The 19,576-nt window shown below is 45.1% G+C and overlaps 1 pseudogene; it reads right to left on the bottom strand.

Annotated features, from left to right (window-relative positions):
• Nucleotides 1-14,922, bottom strand: part of LOC135508759 (protein unc-119 homolog A-like) — a 45,675-nt pseudogene extending 30,753 nt beyond the window's left edge.
• Nucleotides 14,923-19,576: the final 4,654 nt, after the last annotated feature.

Raw genomic sequence — 19,576 nt, 5'->3', positions numbered from 1 at the left:
ACTGGTGCACTTCACAAAATAGAAGGCATCATGAGGCAGGAACATTATGTGGCTATATTGAAGCAATATCTCAAGACGTCAGTCAGGAAGAACCTCTTAGAGATCGGGCTACTTTTTTCAACATTCTGTTAAAAATCGCGCAACATTTCAACGTCCTACTACTCATGCCAGGAATATAGTATATGCATATGATTAGTATGTGTGCATAGAAAACACTCTGAAGTTTCTAGAACTGGTTCAATGGTGTCTGTGACTATAACAGAACGAGTTCCGTGGTCAAAATCGCAAGGAAACCTGATCACAAAATCGACGGAGAAAAAATCAATCCGCCAGTCTATGTATTATCTATTGGAAGGAAAAATACTTAAGGATGGGATTACAGTTCCTACAGCTTCCACACGGTGTCGCCAGTGTTGTGATTTCGATGCAACTACATCCTTGGTCATCTGAGTAATAGCCACATCCGGTTTTCAGGTCCACAGCTGTGAAAAATGGAACCGGAAAAGTGGGCTACGTTTTCCAAACTTGTGCCTATTGAATACAGATCGCTCCGTGATCAATTTGATTGTTTATTAACGTTTACAAATACCTAAAGTTGGATTACAGAAGTAGTTTGAAGTGTTTTGTCAAAGTTTATAGGCAACTTTTTTAATTTTAAAAAATAACGTTGCGTTTAAAAACGGTGTTTTTCCTGGATCTGACGGTCTTCATAAATGGACATTTTGGGGATACAAGGACCGATTTAATCGAAAAAAGACCCAATTGTGATGTTTATGGGACATATAGGAGTGCCAACAAAGAAGCTCGTCAAAGGTAATGAATGTTTTATATTTTATTTCTGCGTTTTGTGTAGCGCCGGCTACGCTAATTCTTTTGTTTACGTCCCCTTCTGGTATTTTGTGGGGTGTTGCATGCTATCAGATAATAGCTTCTCATGCTTTTGGCGAAAAGCGTTTTACAAATCTGACTCATTGGCTAGATTCACAACGAGTGTAGCTTGAATTGAGTACCCTGCATGTGAGTTTTAATGAACGTTTGAGTTTTAACGAGTGCTATTAGCATTTGGCGTAGCGCATTTGCATTTATTGTTGGCAAGGTGGGACGCTAGCGTGTCGGGTGGGCCAGAGAGGTTAAAGCTTGATCGCAAATGTGTCTTCCAAATGGACAATGACCCCAAGCACACTTTCAAAGTTGTGGCAAAATGGCTTGAAGACATGAAAATCAAGGTAATGGAGTGGCCATCACAAAGCCCTGACCTCAATCCTATAGAAAATGTGTGGGCAGAACTGAAAAAGCTTGTGCGAGCAAGGAGGCCTACAAACCTGACTCAGTTACACCAGCTCTGTCAGGAGGAATGGCCCAAAATTCACCCAACTTATTGTGGGAAGCTTCTGGAAGGCTACACAAAATGTTTGACCCAAGTTAAACAATTTAAAAGTAATGCTGCCAAATACTAATTGAGTGTATGTAATCTTCTGACCCACTGGGAATGTGATGAAAGAAATACTTATTCATTTCAGCTTGTATCTCTACTATAATTCTGACATTTCACATTCTAAATATAAAGTGGTGATCCTACCTGACCTAAGACAGGGCATTTTTACGAGGATTAAATGTCAGGAATTGTGAAAAACGGTGTTTAAATGTATTTGGCTGTATGTAATCTTCTGACTTCAACTGTATGTGGGAAGTCATTCAAGACTGTTGGAAAAGCATTCCAGGTGAAGCTGGTTGAGAGAATGCCAAGAGTGTGCAAAGCTGTCATCAAGGCAAAGGTCGGCTACTTTGAAGAATCTAAAATATATTTTGATTTTGTAACACTTTTTTGATTACTACATGATTCCATATGTGTCATTTCATAGTTTTGATGTCTTCACTATTATTCTACAATTTAGAAAATAGTAAAATGAAGAAAAACCCTTGAATGACTGGTACTGTATGTGGATGATTTATAAAGCCAGGCACATTTAACAGTTAGGCTGTTGATTACAGACCTAATTAAGCTGGGGTTTGCTCTCTCCTCAATTTTCTTAGTGTCACGTATTCTCGGCTCGTCCCCTTCGGTGTTCGACGTCGCCAGTATACTAACCACCGGTCCTGGGATCCATCATTACGCACACCTAACATCAATCATTACGCACACTTGTACGTTATCATGAGGCACACCTGGACTCCATTACCTCACGTATTACCTCCCCTATATCTTTCCCCAGTCAGTATTATTCCTGTGTTTTTGCGTGCTGTTATGTTATCTCGTTCCATGTTTATTGTTTTATTAAACCTTTCACCTGCTTCTCGACTCTCAGCTTCTTCATTACAGAACACTGACTCAAACAATGGAAGCAGCAAGAAAACGGAATATCTCCCAGACGGTCGACGAGCAAGGATACTTTCTATGTCAACACTATGACCAGTTGGCACAACAAGGGATGGCTATGGAAGAGGTTCTTCGCAATGTGCAACGTCTTGAACACACCCGGGAGTCGTTGTCATCAACGAGCGGAGAATATTCTTCAACCAGTTGACCCAGAGAGCCAGCACAACAGCCCATTCAACACCCACTCAGGTCAGCGATGCCCATTTTTCCCTCCCCGCTAAATATGATGGCACCCCATCTAAATGCCATGGCTTCCTGCTTCAGTGCTTCCTCTACTTTACGCACCACATGGGTCCCCCACCACCGAGAGGTCTAATGTTGCCACAGTTATTTCTCTGCTGACCGGGCGAGCATTGGAATGGGCTACGGCCATTTGGGAGAGAGGAGAGGAGGTGCTAGATTAATATGAGGGGTTTAAGACTCATATTCATCTTCGATCATTCCCCGGAGGGCAGAGAGGGGGGTGAGCGCCTACTTCAATTATGGCAGGGGGACCAGACGGCTTCCGAATGCACGCTCACCTTCCGGACTGGAGCAGCATCCAGAGGATGTTTCGTACGCTATTCAGAAGAGGTCTGCGTGAGGAGGTCCAGACAGGACTGGCCTGTCGCGATGCCAACCTCTTCCTAGACGCATTCATTGTGTTGGCCATCCGTCTGGATAACCTACTTCAGGAGTGTCGGTACACGCATTGCTTCTCTCCCTCCCTCAATGAAAACTCCGGATCAGAGCCTGAACCCATGGAGGTAGGGGTCACATGTCTCCCCGCGACAGAGAGACGCAGATGGAGACAGCTGGGGCTCTGTCTGTACTGTGGTCAAGGAAGGCACCAGCTCCAGCGGTATCCGGCACTTCCTAATTCTGGATCCACAAGAGCAGATGGATGGTCAAGTGATCTTCTTCCTCCTGGTGAAGGAGTGAGTATTTCATCTTCATCACTTTCTGCTAAACTCTTTATTTATTTTTTGTCCATTACACTAGACACAGTACAAGAGGGAAAGTCAACTACAGCGTTGGTGGATTATAGTGCCACGGGGAACTTTATTGACTCTTGACACGGGGCACCCTTGCCTCTCATAACATCATCACATACCCACTCTACTCTCCTTTCCCGGTTCAAAGCCTAGATAATCGGCCACTAGGATCCGGAACCATCACACACATCACCCTCCCTGTGGAGTCCATTCATCAGGAGAACATCCACTTCATCACCAGTGTGCCAGGTCGCAAGATACCCTCCGCATCTACCCTCTATTGGTGGCTGATTCCCAGGACATGAAAGATTACATCCAAGAGACGCTCCAACAACATTTCAACCGCACGTCCACTTCTCCTGTGTCGGCTGGTTTCTTCTTTGTGGCCAAGAAGGATGGAGGGTTACATCCCTGCATTGATTAGAGGATTCAATTAAATCATCACGAAGTACCGTTACCCTCTCCCATTGGTCCCGGCTGCCATCGGACAGCTCCGTGATGCCCGGTTCTTTACTAAACTGGACCCACAGAGTGCATACAGTTTCATCAGCATCCGGGAGGGGGATGAATGGAAGATTACATTTAGCACAATGTCTGGCCACTACATGTACTTGGTGATGCCATTTGGCTTAGCCAATGCTCTGTCAGTGTTCCAGGCATTCGTTAACGAGGTGTTCAGGGACACCCTAGACCCAAACTGTTAGAGACCTATATCCATCCTGCCCTGCCTATCTAAAGTCTTCGAAAGCCAAGTTAATAAACAGATCACTGACCATTTCGAATCCCACTCTCCCTTCTCCGCTGTGCAATCCGGCCTCCGAGCCGGTCACGGGTGCACCTCAGCCATGCTCAAGGTACTAAACGATGTCATAACCGCCATCGATAAAAGACAGTACTGTGCTGCCATCTTCATTGACCTGGCCAAGGCTTTCGACTCTGTCAATCAACGTATTCTTATCGGCAGAATCAATAGCCTTGGTTTTTCTGACGACTGCCTCGCCTGGTTCACCAACTACTTTGCAGACTGATTTTAGTGTGTCAAATCGGAGGGCATGTTGTCCGGTCTCTATGGGGGTACCGCAGGGTTCAATTCTCGGGCCGACTCTTTTCTCTGTATATATCAATGATGTCGCTCTTGCTGCGGGCGATTCCCTGATCCACCTCTACGCAGACGACACCATTCTGTATACTTCTGGCCCTTCCTTGGACACTGTGCTAACTAACCTCCAAACAAGCTTCAATGCCATACAACACTCCTTCCGTGGCCTCCAACTGCTCTTAAATGCTAGTAAAACCAAATGCATGCTTATCAACCGTTCGCTGCCCGCACCCGCCCGCCAGACTAGCATCACCACCCTGGACGGTTCCGACCTAGAATATGTGGACAACTATAAATACCTAGGTGTCTGGTTAGACTGTAAACTCTCCTTCCAGACTCATATTAAACATCTCCAATCCAAAATCAAATCTAGAATCGGCTTTCTATTTCGCAACAAAGCCTCCTTCACTCATGCCGCTAAATTTACCCAAGTAAAACTGACTATCCTACCGATCCTCGACTTCGGCGATGTCATCTACAAAATAGCTTCCAACACTCTACTCAGCAAACTGGATGCAGTCTATCACAGTGCCATCCGTTTTGTTACCAAATCACCTTATACCATCCACCACTGCGACCTGTATGCTCTAGTCGGCTGGCCCTCGCTACATATTCGTCGCCAGACCCACAGGCTCCAGGCCATCTATAAGTCTATGCTAGGTAAAGCTCCACCTTATCTCAGTTCACTGGTCACGATAACAACACCCACCCGTAGCACACGTTCCAGCAGGTATATCTCACTGATCATCCCCAAAGCCAACACCTCATTTGGCCTTCCAGTTCTCTGCTGCCAGTGACTGGAACGAATTGCAAAAATTGCTGAAGTTGGAGACTTTTATTTCCCTCACCAACTTTAAACATCAACTATCTGAGCAGCTAACTGGTCACTGCAGCTGTACATAATCCATCTGAAAATAGCCCACCCAATCTACCTAACTCATCCCCATACTGTTTTTATTTTATTTACTTTTCTGCTCTTCTGCACAGTATCTCTACTTGCACATCATCATCTGCTCATTTATCACTCCAGTGTTAATCTGTTAAATTGAAATTATTCGCTCCTATGGCCTATTTATTGCCTACCTCCTCATGCCTTTTGCGCACACTGTATATAGACTTTCCTTTCTCTACTGTGCCATTGACTTGTTTGTGCTATTGGCTTGTTTGTTTATTCCATGTGCAACTCTGTGTTGTTGTCTGTGTCACACTGCTTTGCTTTATCTTGGCAGGTCGCAGTTGCAAATGAGAACTTGTTCCCAACTCGGCTACCTGGTTAAATAAAGGTGAAATAAAAAAATGAAATACAAATGCTCGGATGCCAGATGTCTTGATGACATCCTGGTATACCCGGCTACCCTGGAGGATCACATCTCTCACGTTCGAGCAGTCCTGGAATGCCTCCTTGCTAACCACCTGTTTGTCAAGGCTGAGAAGTGCCAATTTCATCAGAAGGCTGTTTCCTTTTTAGGCTACCAAATCAGCCTGCAGAGAGTGAGGATGGATGACAAGAAGGTAGATGTGGTCAGGTTATGGCCAGTCCCAACCACCATAAAGGGGTTAGAACAGTCTTTTGGGTTTGCCAACTTCTACCGCCGTTTCATCAGGAACTTCCGCTCCGTAGCCGCCCCTCTCACCGCTCTCCTCAGCCGAGGCCTTCCGTCTCCTCAAGGGACGTTTCACCTCCGCCCCATTACTCAAACACCCAGATCACACGATATCCTTTGTGGTGGAGGTGGACGCTTCAGAGGTGGGCATGGGGGCAGTTCTGTCTCAACAAGAGGGTAATCCACAGAAATTGTATCTGTGTGCATATTACTCTAAAAAACTGTCCCATGCAGAGAGGAATTACGACATTGGTGATCGAGAGCTCCTGGCGCTAAGTAGTAGAGGAGTAGAGACACTGGCTGGAGGGTGCCAAGGAACCATTCGTCGTCCTAACCGACCATCGGAACCTGAACAGCGAAGAGGCTGAATCTGTGCCAAGCAAGGTGGACATTCGCCAGGCTTTGGAGAGGGAGCCCGCACCAACTAATTGTCCTCCCGAGCGCACTTACATTCCCACAGGGTTTAGGGACCGGCTGCTGACCTGGGCACACACAGTTGTCGTCGCTGGACATCCAGGTATTTCTTGCACTACCCAGACTATCCCCGAGAAGTACTGGTAGCCCACCCTGGCACAGGACGTCACTCGCTACGTCAACTCCTGTTCCGTATGTGTCCAAACCAAATCCCCCCAGAACTCTCCAGCAGGAAAACTCCTTCCTGTGCCTCAGCATCCCTGGTCCCATCTATCCATTGACTTTGTTACTGATCTCCTCTCTGACTGTTTCACCACCATTTTGGTGGTTGTGGATAGACTTTCAAAATCCTGTTTAATCCCTCTTTCTGGTCTCCCTACTGCTCTCCAGGTTAATGAGGCACTATTCCAACAGGTCTTGCAATATTATGGCCATCCCGAGGACATCGTCTCCAACCATGGGCCTCAATTCACATCACGGGTATAGAGAGCATTTATGGAGACGCTTGGGGTCACGGTCAGCTTCACTTCCAGGTATAGGCCTCAGGTGGAGAGGATGAACCAGGAGGAGGGGGAGGTTCCTGAGGAGTTACTGTCAGGTCCGGCAGGGAGTGTGGGCTCGATTCCTCGATAGGCTACAGATTCCCAGTGACTATCGTATCTCACCGTTTCATGTCTCCCTTCTCAGGCCAGCGGTTTCTGGTCCCCTGATGCTGTCCCCCCTGGACATCGAGGGGGGGTCCGGCCTATGCCGCCAGATCTCTGCTGGACCTCCGACGTCTTGGGGGATGGCTCCAGTACTTGGTGGACTGGGAGGGGTATGGCCCAGAGGAGCGGTGTTGGGTTCAAGTGGAGGACATTCTGGATCCCAACACCATCTGTGGATCAGGGCTACACTGATAACTCGAGCTTGGTTTCAAAACCATACCAAACCATCTTTGGTATAGTGTCACTATAATATTTGGCTTGAGGAAGTGTGATAATCATTTGGATATTTTAGTGATCAGCAGTAGACATCCTAAATGCCCCCCAGCCTTCAGATTTGAGCTAAACAGTGCACTTGCACTTCAGATGTGTTTTAACGCTATGGATGCAAAAGTTAACTTATTAATTTCCAAACGTTTAGGTTAGTTCTATGCTGCTTTACATTCTATTAACGGCAAGGGTTACATTAAATAGGTGCAATATTTTTTACTTATGCATTTGGTAATATTCAATTAATACCCACACAAACCATTTGAACAAAAGCATTCACTGTGAAAGTTGATACATGTACGCCCTATATATATGTGTGCAGCACTTCATTCAATTTATTGACTGAGTTATTGTTTTCTTGCTCAAACCGTGAGCCACACTTGTCAAATTCAGAAATTTCTCTCAAAACACAGGGATGTCAACTCGCATGGGAGTAGTATTATCAGAGGACCTTGCAGCGATTGGAGCTGGAATTGTTACTCTCCTGCGCTGTACAAATGACTGACATAGCAGATTCGGACGGGACTAAAATGACAGATGCAGTGTTTTGTGCTTGTGAGCAAAATTACATTACCCACCAGCCCCAGTAAAACTAATCATGTCCTAACAGGGCTTTAGGAAAGGACTGTTACCTCTTCTCTGCGGCATTGTTCTCAATCCCAATATCCTGGTTAATTTTGCTGCTATGCAACATGGGGATAGAAGCCAATTCTACAGCGCACTGAGGATTGTTTCAGCGCTTTTGTTATAAAATAACATTTTTATTTTTAGTGTTTCATCATTATTTTTAAATAATATAACCATATACAATTTCAGTATCACACGGAGTATCACATCTTAGAGTGATGGACTGTGCCATCCCTGTGATTCTTCTGAAATGGATTAGTCCTTTGAGACAAGCGTGAATCAGACTGGTTTCTTGTGCACAACGAAGAGCAAAAAACAAATCATTGCAACTAAAGACATCTCAGTCGACAAACAGCCTATGGACCAGTCAACTAAATGGAGTCAGCCCTAGCTAAATGGCATATATTATGTGCATAATTGTCACTGTGAGCAAACATTTATATATGCATTTATACATTTTTATATGCTCTCTATCCACAGGAGGACATTAGCAGTCATGAATGACCCACCAGCCACGCATCCACCACACCCTGACCTTCCTGTGGCTTTCCTTCCTGTGGCCTCGGCAATCTCCCTTCCCATCTTGCTTGAGGATGGCAACTCTAATAGATGAGTTGGTTGAGACACTGAGTCTCAGACAACTTCTGTATTGGAGTTGACATCTTCGAGCAAGAAGCACATTATGTAAAAAATGCAAATACTATTCCCTTTTTTTAAACTTAATTTTAAAAAACAGTGGACTTTTGAACTTTATAAATAACAAATTCACACAGACAAATGTCAACATGAGTCTTCATAATACAACAAGACTTCTATGAAGCTATGGCTGCACTAAGCTATAATAACTTTGTAATGTGCCATGTGAAAATTATACACATTTTTAAAGGCCAATATTATATGAGTGTACCTCGCTAAGAAAACACACAGCGAAAAGGAAAAGGCGATACAGTACATTCGGAAAGTATCCAGACCCCTACACTTTTTCAACATTTTGTTACGTTACAGCCTTATTCTAAAATTGATTAAATTGTTTGTTTTTCCCTCATCAATCTACACACACAATACCCCTTAATGACAAAGCAAAAATAATTTTTTAGAAATGTATATAAAATACAAAAAAATATACATTTACATAAGTATTCTGTCACGACTTCTGCCGAAGTTGGTGCCTCTCCTTGTTCAGGCAGCGTTTGACGTCACCGATCTACATTTCTTTTTCCTTTTGTTCGGTCTTGATTGTACACACCTGGTTTCCATTACATTATGATTTATTCCCTCTGGTTCCATCATGGTTTTGTGTGTGTTTATTGTTGTCAAATTGTCTCGTTTATGTGCTCTGGAATTTTGTTCTCCTTGATGGAAGATTGTTTATTGAGTAAAGTTAGAATTATTACTCATCTCTGTGTCCTGCACTTGACTCTGCCTTATCCACCGAGACTATTGACAGAAACACGCACCACTAATGGAGTCAGCAGGTGCACACAGCCCTCCTCTACCTGTGGAGGAGAGCGTCCAGCAGCACGCGACTATGTTGCTCCCACAACAACCCATACCGCTGTCCACCCCTCCTTCACCTGGATCCAGTGGGATTAGGCTTGCGCTTCCGAGGGTATATGATGGAACGGCTGCCGGGTGCCAGGGGTTCCTACTCCAGGCTGGAGCTCTACCTGGCAACTGTTCACCTGACTCCTTCGGGATGCGATATTGTGAACGCCCTCATCTCCTGTATGACTGGTAAAGCACTGGAATGGGCCAACGCCAACTGGGGAAGGGAAGGACCAACGTTGGACAACTATTAAAATTTCACCCAGCGCGTCCGGGCGGTTTTTAATCCTCCACCTGAAGGGAGAGCAGCGGGGGAACGCTTGTATCATCTCAGACAGGGCATGTGGAGCGCACAAGACTTCGCTCTGGACTTTTGAACTCTGGCCGCCGGCGCGGGATGGAATGGGCGGGCCCTGATCGACCACTAAAGTCTATGCGAGGACGTTCGTAGGGAGCTAGCCTGCAGGGGAACCACCCTTACCTTTGACCAGCTGGTGGACCTCTCCATCCGGCTGGAATACCTGTTGGCCTCCCACGGACGTCCGGATCCGGGTCCGTCAGTTCCGTCCCCCAGCACCTCCGATTGGGAAATTACAACCCCTACAAGGTCCACAACGGCCGTGGTCACACCTATCAGTGGATTTCGTGACGGATCTTCCTCCGTCTCCTTCCTTTGCCCGGTCTCCCTACGGCTTTACAGACTGTGGAGGCCCTGTTCACCCACCTCTTCCGGCACTACGGGGTGCCTGAGGATATTGTTTCTGAGTGAGGTCCCCAGTTCACATCGAGGGTCTGGAGGGCGTTTATGGAACTCCTGGGGGTCTCGATCAGCCTCACTTCAGGTTTTCACCCCGAGAGCAACGGGCAGGTGGAGAGAGGTAACCAGGATGTGGGTAGGTTTCTGAGGTCCTATTGCCAGGACCGGCAGGGGAGTGGTCGGCTTTCATCCCCTGGTCAGAGATGGCCCAAAACTCCCTCCACCACCAACCTATCTCCTTTTCAGTGTGTACTAGGTTATCAGCCGGTCCTGGCACCGTGGCATCAGAGCCAGATCGAAGCCAGATCTCTCCAGAGATTTTTGATCAGGTTCAAGTCTGGGCTCTGGCTGGGTCACTCAAGGACATTCAGAGACTTGTCCCTAAACCACTCCTGCGTTGTCTTGGCTGTGTTGGTGTGCTTAGGGTCGTTGTCCTGTTGGAAGGTGAACCTTCGCCCCAGTCTGACGTCCTGAGCGCTCTGGAGCCCAGTTCTCGCTGCTGAAAAACATCCCCACAGCATGATGCTGCCACCACCATGCTTCACTGTAGGGATGGTGGAAAGTTTCTTCCAGACATGACGCATGGCATTCAGGTCAAAAAGTTAAATCTTGGTTTCATCAGACCAAAGAATCTTGTTTCTCATGGTCAGAGTCCTTTAGGTGCCTTTTTGAAAACTCCAAGCGGGAGAGGCTTTTGTCTGGCCACTCTACTGAAAAAGGCCTGATCAGTGGAGTGCTGCAGAGATGGTTGTCCTTCTGGAAAGTTCTCCCATCGCCACAGAGGAACTCTGTCAGAGTGACGATAAAGAAACCTTGTGTTTGCAACATTATCTTTTGACATTTTGCTATGCTGAGCGAAATTCTTATCCTATTGCGTCACCATCTGCTCCTGTCTCTCCTCGGCCCTAGACTTGGACCATCTATTCCAGCCCCTCTGCTGAACGTCGCCCCTGTGCAACTCAAGCCTGGCCCAGGGGAGCACCTATATCCGTAGATCATGTTCTTTCCCTCGGCTAGTCTGATGATGAGCAACACATTTTATAAATTGATTATCAATATAGGAAGCAAGCTACGAATATACTTTTGTTTTTTAAATGTTATATGTCAATTGCAAGTAATTAAAAGTAATTACTGGAGTTATGAATGGGTACTACTAATCCTGTAGCTTTATCAGTATAATATTTGCTTATAGTTTAGCCCAATTTGCTAAAGTCCCGCAGCATGTCTTTAAAGGACAAGAACAGTGAACTGTCACGAACCAGCTCGAAGTCCGTAACAAAAAGGGAGACAATGTGGAGATAAGGAATAACAAAATATATTTATTAACTGAGGTAACCTAATTACAATTAACATTGGGGTGTGTAGTCAGTAATCAGTAGAGTAAGTGAGTGGTTGCGTACATAGATGTGATAATGAGAGGTGTTGAAAGGTGACAAAGGAAACAACCAAAAAGGCCACAAAAATGCCACAACCAAAATCCGACAGTGTGTCTGCATGGAGAGAGTCTCCTCAATGAATGGGGAGAAGGTGTATTTATCCCGGGTGTGTCCCATTTCGCTGACGACCCTCCCAGCTCCGCCCACCGACATCCTAATAAGGAAAACAAGAGCAAAGAGAAAGAATTCGGCAGACAGAGTGGGAGGGTCGTCACAGAACTAAATGAAAGTCACTGACTGTCAGACTCCTGTCTTGTCCATTGTGTGCTCTGTCAGAACTCAATAAACTCACACACAAACACTGACTGTAAGGCGTCCTTCTCTCTCTCTCTCTCTGTCTCCCTCTTTCTCTCTGACTGAAAGAAATGGTGCCAGCCTCTGAAAGAGTGAGATCCCTTTGTTCTTCAGGGGACAGAGGACACAAGGCCAGCAGACAGGCAGACAGCGAATGAGCCAGCTGGCAAGCCAACGAGGCAGGCAAACAGACAGCCAGGCGGACGAATGGGCAGAGAGAGACAGACTCTTCCTCCTGACACAGAGAGGACTGTCTGTGTGTGTGTGTTCCTGTTAGGCCACAGAGAGATAGGCTGCTGTAACCATGGAGAGATTTTCCAAGATGCTGCAGCCATCCAAGCATGACTCCCCTCTCGTCCCGACACCTGCCGAGTTGGGCTCATTAGGGTATTCCCAGCTGGACATTGTTCAACACTACTCTTATTCTGTTTCTATGGCAGTAGCACTGTATAAGAAAGGGTTCTCTGACCAGGTAGAACCTTTTCACCTAACCTAGAAAGAAAATGGGGCAGCAGGGTAGCCTAGTGGTTAGAGTGTTGGACTCGGAACCTAAAGGTTGTAAGTTCAAATCCCGAGCTGACAAGGTACAAGTCTCGTTCTGCCCCTGAACAGGCAGTTAACCCACTGTTCCTAGGCCGTCATTGAAAATAAGAATTTGTTCTTAACTGACTTGCCTAATTAAATAAAGTTACAAATAGAGAAGGTGTTAAAAAAATGTTCTGAAGAAGTTCTGGATAAAAAAGGTTCCATGAGGAACTCTCATCCCTGTTGTGCAGAGGAAGAATCCTAATTTATAAGTGGATGGCTGGAGGTCTGAATGCTATCCAGAGGAACAGAAGCTGCTGCAGTTTCAACTGTTCTGCCTGCGGCTATGGAACCCTGACCGGTTCACCGGAAGTGCTACCTGTCCCAGACCTGCTGTTTTCAACTCTCTAGAGACAGCAGGAGCAGAGACACTCCGAATGACCGGCTATGAAAAGCCAACTGACATTTACTCCTGAGGTGCTGACCTGTTGCACCCTCAACAACCACTGTGATTATTATTATTTGACCCTACTGGTCCTCTATGAACATTTGAAAATCTTGGACATGTTCTGTTATAATCTCCACCCGGCACAGCCAGAAGAGGACTGGCCACCCCTCATAGCCTGGTTCCTCTCTAGGTTTCTTCCTAGGATCTGGCCTTTCTAGGGAGTTTTTCATAGCCACCGTGTTTCTACACCTGCATTGCTTGCTGTTTGGGGTTTTAGGCTGGGTTTCTGTACAGCACTTTGAGTTATCAGCTGACGTAAGAAGGGCTATATAAATAAATGTAATTTGATTTGATTAAGTTAAACAACAACCAGCAGTTTATAGGCTACGTGTGAGGGGATGGAGGTGTTTGGATGGGCATCAAATGGCACCCAATTCCCTACATATATAAGGAACAGCCATTTGGGACATGACCTGTTGTGTAAGAAGGTATTACTTAAAATAGTCAAGGGCCCTACAGGCCACCTGTTACCTAACTTCCTGGAGGTTAGTGGGGTTAGGGCATCAGAGATGGATAGATATAGCTGCTAAACCACTCTCTCTCTCTCTCTCCACGGTGCATTTGAAAAGTATTCAGAAACCTTAACCTTTTCCACAGGAGTCACTACAGCGTGACGGGACAAGGACATCCCGGCCAGCCAAACGCTCCACTAACTCAGATGATGCCAATTGCAGGTGGTCTCATTTTCTCAGGTCTCGAACCAGCATTTGTAGCAACGCAGTTTGCACTGCGATGCAGTGTCTTAGACCACTGCGCCACTCAAGAGGCTCCTTCTATAAAGTTTTCAATGCTTATCAATTGCCCGACACAAAGTATCAAAATACAAAAATATTACACAGGCCTCTTAAAAAATTTCATTTGAATGTTACATGTATTTTTTGTTCACAGAAACATTGAGAAAATATGGAAAAATAAATAATGAAATGTTAACTATATAAAGCAGCCTGTGTAATCATCTGCCATAGAATAGCCCCAATCTGCCCGAGCCCCAAGTAATACATTTGGGACAGATAACTCACACCTGAATCGGCCCGAGCTCATTCCCCACATCGTAGCCATAAGTAATACTGCTGAAGGCGGTCCAGACTCGGGCCACATGACGTCGGCCGAGTCTGACTCTCTGCCGGAATCGGCCCAAATCCACTGTGCTAGCTGGACAGTTTCCAGTAAACATCAGCTGTTGACAATCTATTGATTAACCAGAGAAGATGGAACGTGGTTACATTGTTGCAATGAATGCATGAACAGCGTGGAAGGGAAGGAAACTGTCTAATAAAATAAACACCCTCTTTGCACCACTTTGCTTTGGCCTCTTCACACTTCATTCATGAATGAATGGGGGTTTATGTGTGTCTTATTACTAGGCTACCAAGCAGCCAGTCAATCGGCAAACCTAGTGTGGTGTATGGACTATCGAACTTACTCTCGGTGATCTTCTGCAAGCCCAATACGTCCTCGGGAGTGATCGCCATGTTCCCGAGCAGTTCCTCTTCCGTGGTCGCCGGTACCCCCACATCCGTTGAGTTGCAGCCTTTTTTGACTTTCATTGCTGCTGTTGGGTTCTGGTTTGCGTTCGGGCTCGCAGTAGCCGTTGATGTTGTTACTGCTGCTTCCTCCGGTATCTCTTCTGACACAGCAACTGCCAGGATTATTACCGGTGGACTTCTTAGCGCTCAACGGTACCGGCTGTTGCTTCTGCTGGTGCAAGAATAGCTCATTCTCTGTCCCTCCTCCCCCTTCTCCTAGCCCATGCCTGTAAGATACAAAACAGTCATCCTCCCTCCCTCTCCAAAGCCTGCACAGCTGCTGTCTGTAGCTCCTTGGTGCTTAATTCAAAGCCCTTCTTATTTCTGAGTTGAAGTCTGCCGTCTGCAGGAGATGATACTGCTATAGAGTTGCTCTCTCTCCTCCTAACATCGAACAAATCCACCTACAGCGCACTGTATGGCTGAAACAGTCTCTGGTGGGGTCATCTGCGGGCTTGCAGCTGCCTCGTAAATATTGCCAGGCAAAGTGAGCGTTGTGCCTTTTCGTCGTAATTGGAAAAAGGGAAGTGGCACGCACTGGTTGAGATCCAAATGCCCAAACTGCAGCTTCTCCACTAACATGTCACATTTAAAAACAATGCAAGGATTTAAAGATCTGATATAATATTTTGTTTGATCCCTATTGGGCGCTACCCCTATCTCTCAATTATGTATGGTCCATTTGGATGTCACTCCAAAAATGTTTTGCCATGTCAGTTGAAAGGATACTGCCTGCTGATTTCCATCAAGAGAAGTCAATTTGGCCTATTGGTTGGTCAGAGGACCAAACAGATACATTAATCATGTGGGGTAGGCCTATAAACCTATATAGCCTAAATTTCTCCAGATTGTTTCATTATTTGCAGCAGGCACATTAGGAAGTGCAATTAAGTAATAGGTCAGAACCACAACACTAAATGCCTTAGTAGTATTTCATTTGTCTCTCTAGACGTACTGGTTACCTCACACAATGTACCAATACTCCAACTTGCCTAGGTAGCAGGTAGCAGGCGTAAAAAGATGCCTAAACGGAGTTTAGAGTTCCCACTTCCATTTTTCAGGGGAAATGGAAGTTAGGTTGAATATACTGTACCCTTGAAAACCTGTGGAGACTGGGTTTGACCCTACCCTGTACTGACCAGACCGTGTAGTGTCACTGGACTAGACAGCAGTCTGTACATCATTTGAGGTTATTTCCTATATGGTCATAGGTTGCGTATTAATAAAGTGGCCTTCTCTCCTTGCCTCTGCAATAAAGCAAATGCCAAAGGTTTGCAAAAGGTTTGCATTAATCTGGCTGGCCTGTTCTTTCAGATCGGTGAGAAGGTAGGTGCATGGTTATTAAAATGTACCATATGGTAAAATGGACAGGCCTATGCCAGTATGGCCAATGGCATATAGTCTAGTACATGAGATTTCCAGTGAATATCCCAGACATTCTGGAATGTCAAACAGATTCTGGAATGTCACGGTTGTTCCACAAGTTCTCACTCATCCATGAGGAAATGCTGCATCCTACAGGCCAGCTGCCTCTACTGCAGAGCCAGTCACAGTGGACATTTCAGGATGTCATGGTTTGCTTTGTCATCAAGGCTGAAAAGGAGCATTTTCACATTTTTTCCTGAAGTCCATTTGTAAAAAATACATTGCTGAGTTTGTTTACTAGAATACATTTCCATAAAAGGTGCAATAACGGGAAAGAGAACACTGCAAAAGAAAAGGGCGGACTCTATGATTGTGGAGAATTATTAGCAGTCTTTTCTTTGTGGATTATGTTGAGCTTTTTCACCCCCAAAAAATGTTTGCAGCAAGAGAAGAATCTGTTCATCCTAAACAAACAGCAACCTGTGTACATTTTTAATCTGATAAGGTGGTTGTGTTTCTTAGCACAGGTCTAAGGCGTGTGTGTGTCTGTGCGCCTGCGTGTGTGTTGAATGGCTGATGTCTGTATACGGTAGAGTATGTATGGTCACAGAGAGCTCCTCCCATAGGCTTGCTGACAGTGCTTCTCTCTTTGTCACTTCTGGGCTGCTAACATCAGCAGAAACACTCACAGACACACACACACAGGAATACATGCTAAGGGTGTCACACGGACGCACACACACACTCACACAGAGACACACACACGCGCACACACAGACACACACACACACACACATTGATATGCTTTATACACATACTAGCAACAAAGCCGCTGCACACCGAAACATCCAAAACATATGCATAGACCAACATTCACTGAGAAACACACACACACACAAACACACACACACAGAAGTCTGGGCAATTTGCTGACCTCAGTAAGCTGTTCCCAACGAGTTCATTGTTTGGTGAGAGGAGTGGATGGATGGATGCTGTAGCCTCTGTTAGATGTTAAGCATTCTACAGTCCCACCAGTCTCTCGCTATACTGTTTTGTCCCATCTCTGCTTGTTTGCTTTAACAGCACAATGACATACAGAGGAGAGAGGCATAGAGCCATAGAGATTTAGAATAGGCATTTTACTATAGCTCAGTCTTGTCTGATCTCCCATTGTACCAGACAGAGCGTGCCTACTTTGCCTTAAGTGTGGATGTACACCGTACTGTACATGGAAATAATGACAGCTCCACAATTCATGTTCATTTAGATTGATTGTAAAAAGGAGATGGAAAATTGCTCTGCCTCCAGCATATTGGTAAATGCATGCTTTCTAGAAACTAGTCCAAGACACAGTTTGTCACTGCTTTCAGCACATCTGTGCATTTACTTAGGACAGAGAGGGTACATACACAAGCATATAGACACAAACAAAATACATCTAGGATGAATCTTGAATACGACTGAAATGTTGATGCTAATGTAAGTAATTAGCTACATACTTAACTATGCACTACTTTAGAACACAAACAAATGAGCAATGCCTATGTGAACAGTAACATTGACAAACAACTCTTCTGAATCTCATCCAAAAATGTCAACATTCTCCAGAGAAGAACAAATCTATTTTTCTCTCTGTATCCATGGCATCAAGGGCCCTTCTTTTTTCTCTGTATCCATGGCAACAAGAGCTCTTCTTTTTCTCTGTGCCCATAGCAACAATAGCTCTTCTTTTTCTCTCTGTATCCATGGCAACAAGAGCTCTTATTTTTCTCTGTATCCATGGCAACAAGAGCTCTTCTTTTTCTCTCTGTATCCATGGCAACAAGAGCTCTTCTTTTTTTCTCTGTATCCATGTTAACAAGAGCTCTTCTTTTTCTCTGTGTATCCATGGTAACAATAGCGCTTCTTTTCTCTCTGTATCCATGGCAACAAGAGCTCTTCGTTTTCTCTATCTTTTATACCACCCCCACATCTGATATGTTATTAAATCATGGTCCATTCTCACTACAGATCAGAAATAACCAGCCAGTACCAGTAAACTGTACCTGACTTCACCAGTGCATAGATCTACCCAACCTTTATCCTCCATGGCAGAGACCAGGGTTATATTGCTCCTTCTACTATTACCAAAATACTGATCAGTTATGTCATTCACAAATGACCCATAAAGTGTATTTTTGACCAACACTGTTACACTGAGATAAAAATGCATAGTAAGTAAAGTTATATTACACTGTTATCATAATAAAGAGTTAGTTACTTAAGCAATAAGGCCCGAGGGGGTGTGGTATAGGGCCAATATACCACGGCTAAGGGCTGTTCTTATGTGCAACGCAACGCAGAGTGCCTGGATACAGCCCTTATCTGTGGTATATTGGCCATATACCACAAACCCCCAAGGTGCTTTATTGCTATTATAAACTGGTTACCAATGTAATTAGAGCAGTAAAAATAAATGTTTTGTCATACCCGTGGTATACGGTCTGATATACCACAGCTTTCAGCCAATGAGCATTCAGGCCTCGAACCACCCAGTTTATAATGGCCAATATACCAAGGCTAAGGGCTGTCCGACGCAAAGACCTTTGCTATTATAAATTGGTTACCAACATCAATAGAACAGTAAACAAGTATTATTTGTTTCATACCCATGTTCTATTGTCTGATATATACACAGCTGAAATGCTGTTTCAATCAATCAGCATCCAGGACCCAAACTATATCATATATCATAATCATATTTTTTATACACTGAGTATAACAAACATCAGCAACATCTTCCGAATATTGAGTTGGCACCCCTCCCCCACCTGTATCTACAGTGGCGTGACTGTATGTGCCTGTAAGTGTGTCTCTGTGAGCAAATGTGTGTGTGTGTGTGTGTGCATGTCCATTTACTGAATACACAATTAATCCATATATATACACTCTTAAGGTATAAAGACCTGCCTTAATTATTTCTGTGTGTGTGCCTGCGTACGCCCATGTATGCATATGTATGTGTGTTAACCCCATCTCAGGAAGGTTCAGGCCCAGTAACAATGGATCCCAAAGCAAAGTGCTGACAGTGATCGGGTGTGGCTGACCCCCTAGCCCCAGGCCCCGGGATGTATATATACCCACGCACACACCTCTCTGGCAGACCGCTCAGTGGAACCCTATGACACACACAGCTTACGTTTTAGGTAGGTCTGCTAGCACATAGCTCCATGTTTATCTAACAGACTTAATTTAGTCCTATCTGTTTGGATAGGTCTGATCTGATGGGCTTTGACACATAGCTTTAAAAAAAAAAGATTAACTATAAAGCTGTTTTATCGGAGATTCTCCGTTAACCATGTTTTTTTAGTACAGGACGTTAGGCTTCAGGCTTGATCTATGTCCCGGAAGCCGGCCCATAGACTTCTGTTTGTCTGTGTGATAGAGCTTCGCGGGGCAGTTAGAACGGGACTACAGGGTAGTGTTCCCAAATGATGTGTCTGGAACCAGTGGTAGGTGGTGACTGGGAGGTCTCACTGAAGACTTGTTCGTATCAAGATACATTTTGTTTT

Source organism: Oncorhynchus masou, chromosome 22 (assembly GCF_036934945.1).
Source record: "Oncorhynchus masou masou isolate Uvic2021 chromosome 22, UVic_Omas_1.1, whole genome shotgun sequence".
Lineage (NCBI taxonomy): Eukaryota > Metazoa > Chordata > Actinopteri > Salmoniformes > Salmonidae > Oncorhynchus > Oncorhynchus masou.
This window is presented reverse-complemented; position numbering and strand designations above follow the sequence as displayed.